This window comes from Thamnophis elegans, chromosome 2 (assembly GCF_009769535.1).
Source record: "Thamnophis elegans isolate rThaEle1 chromosome 2, rThaEle1.pri, whole genome shotgun sequence".
NCBI classification, from domain to species: Eukaryota; Metazoa; Chordata; class Lepidosauria; order Squamata; family Colubridae; genus Thamnophis; species Thamnophis elegans.
Window position 1 is genome coordinate 40,884,915 of NC_045542.1, and position 12,964 is coordinate 40,897,878.

Sequence of the window (12,964 nt, forward strand, 5' to 3'; positions counted from 1 at the left end):
TTTTAAAGGTTTTGCGCATGCAGAGACTTTTTTATTTGCAAATGCAGTTGCAAAATTTTTGAGGCACCAAACTGACAGCAATGCCGGCAGCAACCCAATCTTGGAGAGCAGTCTGGACAGTTTGCAATTAGAGGGAAGATTAAAATCTGCCCTCCAAAGAATATGCTGGCACCTTCATTTTCAATGAGCAACGCTTAAAGGAAAATAAGAAATATCACTGAAAAGCATTTTGTTCCGTATGCCCCCCAACTTGTCTTTCAAGATTCCATACCTTTTTTGTCTTTTGGAGGGGAAGGTGGGGGGGAGGAAAGGAAAGAAGAATCCAGAAGTTATTTTAATTGTCATTGGACCTCTGCTAATGTGGGTCCACAGAAACATTCCTTTGGACTCATTCGTCTACTCTTTTTCTGATTCTTCTTTTCATCTATGCTAAAATCAGATGGGATCTCCTGTAATATGCTGGATGAGATAGTGCTTTTACACTTAAAAGTTCACCTCAGCCTTAATCCTTTGTTGTAAAGCGAAGTGCCTTGGAAATTCTAGGATTTGGGTAGGCACAAATAATGAATGGCCATCAAGAATCTACAAGTGCAAGATGGGAAGTCATGTCTTGTATAGAGGTGTAAAAGAAGCATGATGTTGGGCCACATAGTCTCAATTTGTTTAATCTATGCAATCTTACTCACCAAATGTATTTACTCTTTTTTTTAAAAAAAGCTTATATTTTATAAATTTCCTTAAACCTTCACTTTTTAACCTAGGTTCACTATATCAAACTAATTCACCTATTATCTGTCTCTGTTCAGTATTAAATAGCTGTTTTTTAAAAGTGTGCACAAAATTTACCATTTTATACTGAATTAATACTGTAACTTGTTATGTTTAATCAGTAGCATAATAATCTATAATTTGTTTTTTCCAGTGGTAATTTGGCAGACTTTGGTTAACACAGTTCTTGGTGTTAATATAATAATAATATAATAATTCTTAAATCATTCTTAGGATTCTCATTTTAATATTTCTTGGAAGTATATTTATGAGGATTATTTATAATTTAGAAGTAGGGCTGTTCCAGAACTCTGGATAATCTCATTCCAAAATACTTGATCAGACAGAAATACAGCTGCTTTTGAAAATAAATATTTATTTCCTTATTCATTGGCAGCATTTAAATAATTTTATATGATAACCATTTGCAATCTACATCTAATATAGTTAAAAGAATATTAAAATAATGTGTGTGTGTGTGTGTATGTGTGTGTGTGTGTGTATGTGTGTGTGTATATAAATCAGTCTTGCTTTATTATATGTAAGGTTTTGAATTTTTAGAATTTTAAGCAATAAATCATTCTGCCTAACTATTTAAAAGGCATGTGTGAATTTTAGTTTATCTTTTCTTTTGTAGAGCTCCTGGATATAACTTGTGAATTGCAAAAGACTTAAATTATCATTGAAGTCAACATGTGGGCAGTGCCAACAAAAATCATAATAATAATCATAATAAAGCACAAACATAATATAATGAAGAAGTAAGCTGAATAAACTTGTGGTTACTGTGTTTATATTTTTGGCTTTTTAAACTAGTGCATTGACTATTGCACTTCAGCGCTCTTTACAATGGTATTGCATCAGCATTAATGAAGCTCAATAAATTAATCAGTCTGCTCTCTTTCTAATTTTTACCCTCATAATGAGCTTCTTTGCAAGTGACCTTGCATGTAGAGATGATCAAAGGGAAATTTGCTTGAACTAATAATCTTAATTGCAATAGTATTGAATTCAGATAGTCGAATATCCATTAATTGGCAGAAGAATGAGATTATACCAAAATAAAGCAATGTCCTTCTAAGTTTTGCCATTGTAGAAGAGTTAACATTTAAATTCCAAGAGTTCCTAAAACATCACAGACTTGCTAGCGTCACAGCTCTATTCCTTCTAAAATTCATGGAGTCCCTTCATTTGGACAAAGTAAGATGGCTTGCATTCAGATAGATATTCAGAGGAAGGTATAAAAAAAAGGGAAGCAGGAGCAAGAGATAGTGGATATGCTTGAGTTTCAGAGAAATTATTATAATTGTGTGTGCTAACAGTATGCTTATCAAATAATCATATCTGTAACAGGCCTTAAAGATGTGTATCTGATCTTTTCTTGTCACCAGTTCCTGTGAGTTCCCACTACTAGTAGATGGTGAAATCAGGATTTGACCAAACCATCTCATTGCCACCTAGCCCTGAAATCTAAGAATCTCTAATGAAAAGTCAGAAATTAGAGACAGAACAGATTGATTGAAACAGATTGATGGGACAGAAGGAATAAAATAATGTACAAAACTCTGATGAAACTCTGTTAAATTATATTCTAGACATTAGTTCATAAGAGCAGAACTGGATACAATGGGATCAGGGTCTACAAAACCAGAGTTTTGCATGATTTGCTAGAACCAGGTCTTCAAATATGATTAACTATCAATCATCTATAAAAGCAGGTTATGTCAATTTCAACAGTCTTGCTCCTTTAGTTTTTCTTCTCTTGAGTTCCTTCCTCATGTTGCATCTCCATTTCCAGATACTGTATGTTCAGATGGCTGTGAATCAGACCTCCAGTTGAAAACAGCAAGCAGTTAGAAAGACTTAGCAACTTCTGCCCTGTGCTTATTATTCTTTCATTTAAACTTATCCTCATTCAATCCCATTATACACATCTTTGGCAACCTGCATGTGAAAGTAGCATTACCTGTGTTTATAACTGCATGTCATTGGACAAAAGTAATGTTCTCTATTTTCTGGAAGCAAAAATAATTTCCTGGAAAGCAAAAATAATTTCTTGGAAGCATTCACACTTCCTTCCCATAAGCTCATAATTCTGCAAAAATATATTGATTTAGGATGTAATTGATTCTTACAGTACTTTTATATTAACCTTTTGCATCTGTTTTTAATCCATTGACAGTACAACATACATCACTTTCTTGAATCAGAATCAAGCTGCCACTTGATTTCAATAATCAAGATAATCAAGATCATGATCTTATCCTGACATAAGGAGAAAACCCTTCAATACACAATCTTTCATATCAGCCAAACTCCTGTGTTACTCCACTGTGTGGAAACAGTAGAGTATGCCTTGTTTTAGGAATAAAATTGTAGCTGTGCTGTAAATAATCTCATTTTTCATCCTTAATGATCAACTTCCAGAGTTTTCTAAATCAAAAAGATAAGGAGAGTGTGTGTGTGTAGATCACAAGCTGAGGGACAAAAAGGACAAGTATAAAAATGGAAATATGGGCTTATAACTAGAACCGAATACCAGCAAATAGCCCAAATCTGCAAGGCTACTTGAGTCAGGAAGGGTAAGGCTCAGAATGAGCTAAGATTTGCAACAAATACCAAAATAACAACAAAAAAAATCTTTTGATATGTAAGGAGCAAGAGAAAGTCAATGAATGATTGGTTCACTAATGAGGAAAAATGGAAAGATGGTGATGGGCAGCAGAGAGAAGTGGAACTGCTTAATTTATTTTTGCATAAATACAAGGAAAAAATAGTCTAACATGTTAAAAGCTGTGGGGAAAATGAAGAGGAATACAGTTCAAAATAAGTAAGAAATTGGGTAACTTAATCGTTTTGAACAAGTTCAGGTCTCCTGGACCAGATGGTTTACATCCCAGGATATTGAAGGAGCTGGCAGATGCAATCTCCGAACTACTGAATGAAATCTTTGAGAGTTCCTGGAGCACAAGGAGAGTGCTAGAGGATTAGAAAAGAGCTGATGTGATTCCAATCAATCCAATCAAAGTGGGGGAAAGTGGATCCAAACAGACCAATCTACTTGACATCAATACCCAGGAAAATCTTGAAAAAGGTATTCAAGCAGTGGATTTTTTGCTTAATCAAAACAAGGTGTTTTGTTTAAATATTTTATTTCTTTCTAGCTGCTGGAAAGGAACAAGGTGTTTAATATAAGCCAGCATGGATTTATTAAGAATAGATCATGCCAAATAAATCGTATTGCCTTCTTTGATAAAATGACTAAATTAGTGGACCAAGGAAATGAAAATATATTTAGATTTCAGTAAGTCATTTGATAAAGTAGACCACAGCCTATTTCTTGGTAAGATAGAATGCAAGATAGACAGTACCACTACCAGATGGATCTGTAATTGGCTGAGTGTGTGGTCCTCAATGGAACTATAGCTACATGCAGTGGAGTGCCTCAAGGTTCTGTCTTGGGCCTAATGCTCTTCAACATCTTCATAAATGACCTAGATGAGGGGATTGAAGAAGCACTCATCAAATTTGTAGATGACACACAGCTGGGAGGAATTGCTAATACTTCAGATCTAATTCAAGATTCTGAAGAACCCTGACAGATTTGAACATTGGGCCCTATCCAATAAAATTCAGTTCACTGGCAAGAAAAGTTAAATCCTTTACTTAGACAAGAAAAGAAATAGATGCACAGGTACTGGATAGGTAGTACCTGGCTCAACAGTAGTACCTAAGAGGGATCTAGGTGTCCTGGTGGACCATTGTTTAAGTATGGAGTCAGAAGTGTGCTACAGCTGCCAAAAAGGCCAAGATAGTCCTAGGATGTACCAACAGAAGGGTGGCAACAAGATCATCAGAGGTAATAGTATAATACTGCTCTCTATACCATATTGGTTAGGCTTCATTTGGAATACTGTATTTAGTTCTGATCATCACAATACATAAAAAGATGCTGAGGCCCTAAAAAGAGTGCAGAGAAGAACAACAAAGATGACAATGGGTCTGGAGGCTAAATCTATGAAGAATAGCTAAAGTAACTATGGTAGTATATTTAGCTTAATGAAAAGAAGACCGAGGGGAGACAAGATAACAGTCTTCCAGTTCTTGAAGGGCTGCTACAGGGAAGAAGGCATCAATTTATTCTCCATAGCACCTAAGAGTTGGACAATAAGCAATGGATAGAACTCATCAGAGGGAGATTCAACCTGAAAATAAGAAAGAATTTCCTGACAGTAAAAACTATTAAGCAATGGAACAGCTTGCTCTATCACTGAAAGTTATCAAGAAAAGATTAGGCAGCCATTTGTCCAGGAAAGCATAACGACTGTTGCCTTGAGCAGGGCGTTGGATTAGAAAGCCTTCAAGGTCCCTTTCAGCTCTATGAGATTATGGTGTGTGTGTGTGTGTGTGTGTGTGTGTAATTTACAGCCCAAGAAGTTTTTTTTCTTCATTATTTTGATTCCTTCTGATGTTGCTGAAATAGTCCACAATATAAAAGAAGCATGTGCTGGCTTAGAAAAGACGATGAATCATGCAGAACTATGCTTTAGACCAGCGATGGCGAACCTTTTTTGGCTCGTGCACCATAAGTGGGGGGAGGTCATGTGCGGATGTGCTGCACCCATAATGCAATGCGTGACCCCTCCCCAGTGTGCATGCATGCACTACAGGTGGTCCTCCCATTTTTTACATTTTTTTTCCTCCTCCCCAGGCTCCAGAGGCTTTATAGCAGCCTCCCCTGCCCCCCGGAAGCCCTCCGGAGGCTTCAGGGACCTTCAGGAGACTTCCCTGAAGCCTGCGTAGCAGTCAAAATGACCATCCAAGTTCATTCCCGAACTTCCGGTTTGCTTGGAGGGTCGTTTTAAGTGCTCTGAAGGGTTCAGGGACCTTCAGGAGGCTTCACTGAAACCTCCGGAGCAGTCAAAACGACCCTCCGAGTTTGTTCCCGAACTTCCGGTTTGCCTGTAGGGCCATTTTTTTTGCGCTCCGGAGGCTTCAGGGAAGCTCATGAAGCCTCCGGAGGGCCTCCGAGTGGGGGGGAGGCTCTTTTCACCCTTCCCAGGCTCATATAAAGCCTCTGGAGCCTGGGGAGGGCGAAAAATGGCTTTACAAAAGGGTGAACTCAGCTGGCCAGTACACACGTGCTGGCCAGCAGACAGGGCAGTGTCTTGCGTGCCCTGACAAATGGCTCAGTGTGCCACCTGTGGCACGCATGCCATAGGTTCGCCATCACTGCCTTAGACTTTTCAAAGAAAAGACAGGTGTAAAAGCCACTGTTAATACAACTCTAGTGATGATATCAAGGGAGTCTGGCTCCATTTTAATTTTCCTACCATTTTTCATATGCTGTTCAGTGAACATATGGAGAAATGGGATTGCTCTCACCCTGAAAAATTCTGTGTTATCAGCCAAACCTCTGAAATGCAAACTACACTCATACAGTGGTGTGCACTCATAGCATGCAAGTGATTGAGGATTCTGTTTTTCATCAATCTACATCACTTGAAAAAAAGCTTACTATGTACAATCTGGTTACGCAAATGCTTCTTTCACGTATTTTACTTGAATTTATAGACACTGAAATCAGAACAAGCATGATACTGATTTCTTCCTTCCCCTTTCTATACTTATCTGTGAAAAGAGGTGAATGTCGCACAATTTGTTTCTTGATTGACTTGGGTTTTATTCACAATAATGCAAAATTTTGTTCCTTGCAAGATAGGCTTTGAGATCGTTTTGACTGCTGATGTTCACAAAGTTAAAAATTTGTCCTTCTCTGGAATACAAGATTTTCTTGAATTTCTACAGGTAGCCCTCAACTTAGGATCACAATTGAGCGCAAAATTTCCGTGGCTAAGTGAGACGTTTGTTAAGTGAATTTTGCTCCATTTTATGACCTTTCATGCCACAGTTCTTACGTAAATCACTGCAGTTGTTAAGTTGGTAACATGGTTAGTAAGTGGATCCAGCTTCCCCACTGTGAGCAGAAAGTCACAAAAGGGGATCACATGACCCTGGGACAGTGGGACATTGCAACTGTTATTAAGTCATATGCCAAGTGTCTGAATTTTGATCATATATCCATGAGGGATGCTGCAGCAGTCATAAGCGTGAAAAATGGTGATAAATAACTTTTTCCAGTGCCATTGTAATTTGGAATTGTCACTAAATGAACTGTTGTAAGTAAGCCAAGATATTGCCTTCTGTGTTTTATATGATAGTTCTAGAAAATGTAGTCTTTACTTTTGAGATTTCTGATAAATATTCCTTATGTAGCTCTTGAACAATTGCATTCTGTGCCATCTGTCTTCTCGGCTGTATTTCTTGGCTGAGAGAAAATGAAGGATATAATCTTAGGATGGGTTCTGCTATCCTAATGCCTCTGTTTGCAGCATGTGCTGCCCATAAGCTTCAATACTATAATCAGTATTAGAGGAAAACCTAGCACTATGAAATTGCCAAAGACTTTGTTTTGCATTTTTCATTTCCAAATTGCATTATCAATAGAGCAAGAATATGCTACGTGAAGCTCTTCTGATGTTACTAAATGCAGCATCCTTCATCATTGGCCAAGCTAACTGAAGCATCTTGGAACTGTAGTTTGGCAACATCTGGAGAAGCATATATTCTGAACCCACTATTAATGGCATAATGTCCAGGCTTAGTGTTTTGTAATGTAAGAAGTTGTGTTACATAAAGGCAGAGGATTTGTCAGCATTGTTTGCACTGACTTGAAAGTTTTGGCTTTCCAGGATTTCAGTGAAGAGTCTTTTTCAATTGCCAGCACTGAATCTGAGAAGTTCTAGGAAGGGAGCTCAGGGATTTTCATGTGAAAAACAGATACTTGTTCATGATGCTCTGCCCATCCTACTTCCTACACATTCTCATTTTTTTTTTAAAAAAAAAGACTTTCAGTGTATTTTGATGAACCTTATGTATGTTGTGCCACTGCGGCCAGAGATAAGAAGGATGCTCTATGTTTTTGCTATTTCTTCTCTTTGGCATGAATTTCCTCCATTGAAATAGATCTTTCTCAAGCTGTGGTGGAAACCCATTGCTCATGTTCGCCTCTTGACAGATAAACCACAGCACAGTATCCCTTCTGGCGCTTCCTTCCGTTAAGATCAGTGCACTTCTAGGGCTGAACAAATACTAAGTGAGCTCTCAGAGTTTGACTTGGCATCAAATGCAACCGTTGCAACTATTTTAATACAATTGCTTGTGTGTATATTTGAATTCTCTCCATCATTTTTGACTCGGTGTTGTTGATCTAATAGGTGTAGGGTTTATTTATTTTTATTATTCATCTATATTACCGCACATACTCATCTCGGTTCAAACCGGTTTCATTTGCTTATACTATAGGCCTTTGTTATTTCCAAATATATGTGTAAATTGGAGGAAAGGGCCAAAATGTCCCAAAAATATTGCCAAATATTAAGATGAAAACAAATAGAAGTGTGCAGTCTTAGGAGAAGATCTCTTGCATTTGAATCAACTAGGAATGTAATTAATGCAATCACACTCATTTTCTAACTAGTCATTGTGGCAGCATTCAGCAAAGTCAGTCGGGGCTCTTGACACAAGTATTTGATACAAGTATTGAGCTAAGTGAATTAAACATGATACAATATAGATTCCCATTTGTGCATATCTAGATCATTATCAGTTGATGCAGCAGAGATTCTGATTTATAAACATGCTGGTAACAAAATGATTAAATTATTGAAAGCAGTAGCTTTCAATAATTTAATTATTGAATAAATAATTTCTGAAAGAAGTAGCTCAGGGTTCTTTTCTTTTTTCTTTTCTTTTCTTTTCTTTTTTAAAATATGTATTCCTATCACCTGGTAGGACAAAAAAAGTTTCCTGGTCTCCTGATTTTGTTCTCTTGACCATTATTTTAGGAAAATGAAAGCATTTTTGCTTCCAATAATATATAAGCAAGTGGTTTACTTTTTCATTCAAAACTCCAAAGCTTCCTAGCCCTCAACTTTGACTGAATCTTTCCACATTTTAAATGCTACCTGTTGTTTTGTCATTGTTATGCTGAATCTTCATGATCTGTCAAATCTGATCCTGGAAAATGGATAGAGTTCTTATTCATTATTTAGGGAAGAGTTTGATAAAAAGAGAGAAAATCATCTTCAGCTGCTGGATCATAAACAATTGTTTGCAATGCAGCGTGATGCTGAATGGATTAAAAGCATTTTTCATCCTCAGAAGAGGTACTGTATGATGGTATTCTCTTTTCATGTCTAGATTCTGAACTTTCCCATTGCAAGTTTCTAATCCCTGATGTCTGCCATCTGAACTGGCAATACCTATCATTGACCCAAGTCTACTGAATTCAGTTTGGGTTTTTTTGCCTTCTTATTATGCTAAGTGAAATAGAAAGAAATTTCAATCATCCACAATGACAATTAATCTCTGTCTTGAAGAATTTGGAATGTCTCTAGCTTCAGTACTGAATATTGAAGACATTATGTAGCAATATATTTGGATATATAAACCGAAGCATTTAACAGATACTTGGAAATCAACTATCTTTTTCCTGATTTTATTAATACAAATAGAAGTAGGGCTATATTAAATTGCTGGGAAAAAATATGTGTCTTATATTTAGTTTCCTGGGAACCTGACAAGAAGGAAAAACAAGAAACATGCAAGCAAATTATCAGTTTGGTTCCTTTTCTATCTCTGTTTCTCAATAGAGGTGGAGGTAGCATACAGAAATGGGTTAACACTGTCCTTTCTCCGATTGGACTGAGTCTGTTTACTAATTAATTAACAAGCTATATAACCCACCCCCGTGAGTGACTCCACCCAGCTTTTGACTCAGTCCACTCTGGACAGTCATGTTATCCGATCTCTCCAGTAATTGGAATTTGTAGTCTCATTTGAAATTATTCTGACTGTAAGTAGTTGTGAAAAAAGGGAAGTGGGCTGGTATCTCAAAGCCAAGGGGTCTACCTTCTGGGACTTTGAGGCTCTCTGGGGGAGGCTCGCTGAGGCATGACCATTCAGCCTTGAGCCACAGGTGTGTGTGTGGGGGGGACGCGCACTGACAATTTCCAGCCCAAATTACACCTTACCCACTTCCCTGGAGTTAACCCCCTCACCTGATTCTGACAGCTGACTGAGCAGCGTGAGCTGTGAGGCTGCAAGGGAGCCATCCGGCAGCACCTCAGACACCCCCCCACTCAGATTAATTGATGGAGCCGCTGAGGCGACAGGAACGGAGGCTTGCTAAGTGCTGAGCAGCACGTGGCCCTTTCAGAGCTTTTCTCAGAATGGAGGACCTTCCCAGCAGCTGAAAAGAGGCACGTGCAGCCTTTTTCAGCCCGGGAGGCCTCACAGGAGCCGGCAAGAAGCACCGGTGGCCATTTTGAAGGAAAATTTGGTGCAACCACCATTTTGTTTCTAGCGGTCATTCGCTGGGGCAATGGCAGATAGCAGCATGCCAGAACAGTCCTCTGTCAGGGAAAAGGAGAGCCAGGAAGGATTGCTCTCGATTGCCATGGGGGCCGATGCTCCTGCCCCCCCCTCTTCTCTGAGCTGCAGCGCAACCAAGCCTCAGGATAAAGGCTCTAAGAGTTCTAAATACGCAAGCAAGAACTCTAAACTGAAGAAGGCCTCCAAGCCTGGCAGAAGGGAGTCTACCCCACAGGACAAAACTGGCCCCACCACCACTCTTCTGCCACCAGGGAAGAGAGGAGTCCCCTCGGCAGTGCCAGGTCAGACCACTGCACCCCACTTTGGACACTGGTCCCTGCCCATTTAGTCCAATGCTGTCTATGATAACAACTGGGCTGTGGGGGCAATTTGTGGAGACTCCAGGCCCTATGGATCCATGTCCGCTAGGGAGACATGTTGAGACCACCTTTACACCCATGGCAGCCGGCCTCCGCCCTGAGTATGCAATGCCTGCCATACCTACCATGCCTCCTGATTACCAATATATCATTGCGGAAGCCATTAAGCAAGGGATTGTGGCCGGTTTACAACAACATACTCCTGCAAGCCCCCTATCAGCCCCCCAGATGCACACCGTCAGGGGGAGGCCCCCAGAACCAGAAATGGATCAGTTGCCCCAGTGTTCTCGCCGCAGCAGTTCTTTTGCTTCAGAAGAAGGGGAGATTAGGGAGGCCAAGTTATCGGAAGACGAAGGAGGCGCTCCTGACAAGCCTGTTGCAGTAGGGCTGTTTCCCCTGGCCCTATTCAAGCCACTGCTGTCCAAAGCAAAAACTGCAGCTGTAATGGGGGGGGCATGTACAGATCCCCGCAGCATCCGGGGCAACCACATCAGCCTCCATGTGGTTTACTGAGCATAAATTGGAGGCAGATACCATGCTTGCCCCCTAGTTATTTGTGGACACCATCCAAAGACAGTGGACTACACCGATATCCGGCCCAGCTCCTTCCAGCTTACTTTGACCTGTGATAGATGCCCCTATTTCGGCCCCCCATTCCAGCACTATGCTTCCTGGATCTCAGGAGGCGGTCCTCAAACCAGAAGATAAGAAAGCAGACCAGACCCTTCAGTGTGGCCACCAAGCAGCTGCTTGGGCGGTTTGGGCATCCGTGGCAGCTTCATTTTTCTCTCGATCTAACCTGTGTTAGCTCCAGGACTGCAGGAGAGAATCCCGGCCGGGGACTTCAGAGCCCACCAAGACCTTAATAAAATTGTAGCCGTGGTGCAGTTTTCAACTGATGCCATCTTGAGTGCCACACGTTTCGCCTCCCGGGCCATAGTGTCTTCCGTGGCCTCCTGCCGGCTTCTGTGGTTGCGCCAGTGGCAAACAGACGTATGACACAAGTGGCGCCTGGCGTCAGAGCCATACAAAGGGGGGGACCTATTTGGGGATTCCTTTACACTGCTCCTAATTGAAGGAAAGGATAAGCGTAAAGTTCTACCCACTAATTATAAAAAGGGGCCTTACCGACCTGGGCCTTACCCCAGGCATCAGGCACTTAGGCAGCAGGATTATGGGGGCTCATTTAGAGGTCAGGATTATGGTTCCCCTAATTTCAGACCACAAGGGGGGTTCGGCCAATGCCAGAGGCAGCAATCGTATCGCCAACAGAGGGGCAATCAGTGCAAGCGGCCCTTTTGCAGTGGGGGGAACCGGTACTACCGCAGACCATGAGCAACCTCACGTTCGGTTCCCCATTGGCAGGAGGTTATTACACTTCGCAGAGCAGTGGGAGTCCACCACTTTGGACCATTGGGTCAATTCTCTAGTTAGGGCAGGTTTGGCCCTTGAGTTCCTATCTTCTCCCCCATGTTTTTTCATTAGATCCCCAGTTTCTAGCAATAGACAGTGGCAGATATTGATGACCTTGGCCATCCAGCATCTTTTGGACATCGAGGCTGTCCAGCGGTGCCAGATGACTAGCGTCACTAAGGGTTCTATTCAATGTTGTTTGTTATCCCCAAGTCCTCGGGGGTGGGGTGGGGTTGGAGGGCTATTTTGGATTTGAAACATCTTAATAAATACTTGAAATTTCGAAGGTTTAAAATGCATTCCTTGCAATCAATTTTACATGAAGTCAGACAAGGGGATCTATTGATCTCACTAAGGCATACTTACATATTCCCATCCTCCAGGAACACCGTCGTTTCTTACATTTTTGCTATGATAACTGCCACTACCAATATAGGGCCCTGCCCTTTGGCCTCTCATCCACCCTGCGGGCATTTACGAAGCCCATCTTCGTAAATGCCCATCTAAGGACTGTGTCCATCCGGATCATGTCTTATCTAGATGATATATTGTTAATGTCATGTTCTGTGGAAGGGGCTACAAGGGACCTCGACTTCACTCTTCGGGTGCTCCAATCCTATGGGTTCTCCGTCAACCATACCAAGAGTCAATTTACACCCACCATACGTATCTTGCACCTTGGAGCTTGGATTGACACAGGGAGGCTTAGGTTTTCCTCTCAGAAGAGAGACAGGATAGTCTCCGCCTACTGGCAGCCCAGGTAGAGAGGGAGCAACAGGTGTCACTGGCTACCTTATCTAAGCTACTGGGGAAGATGGTCTCTGGCATTTCTATTGTACCCTGGACCAGACTGTACTCCAGGGACTTACAGTAGTTCCTCCTTCCTTTCCAGAAAGAATGGAGAAGCACTTCCCTGGCTAGGGTCACCCTACCTAGAGAGGTGAGGCAGTCCTTAGGCTTGTGGAGGT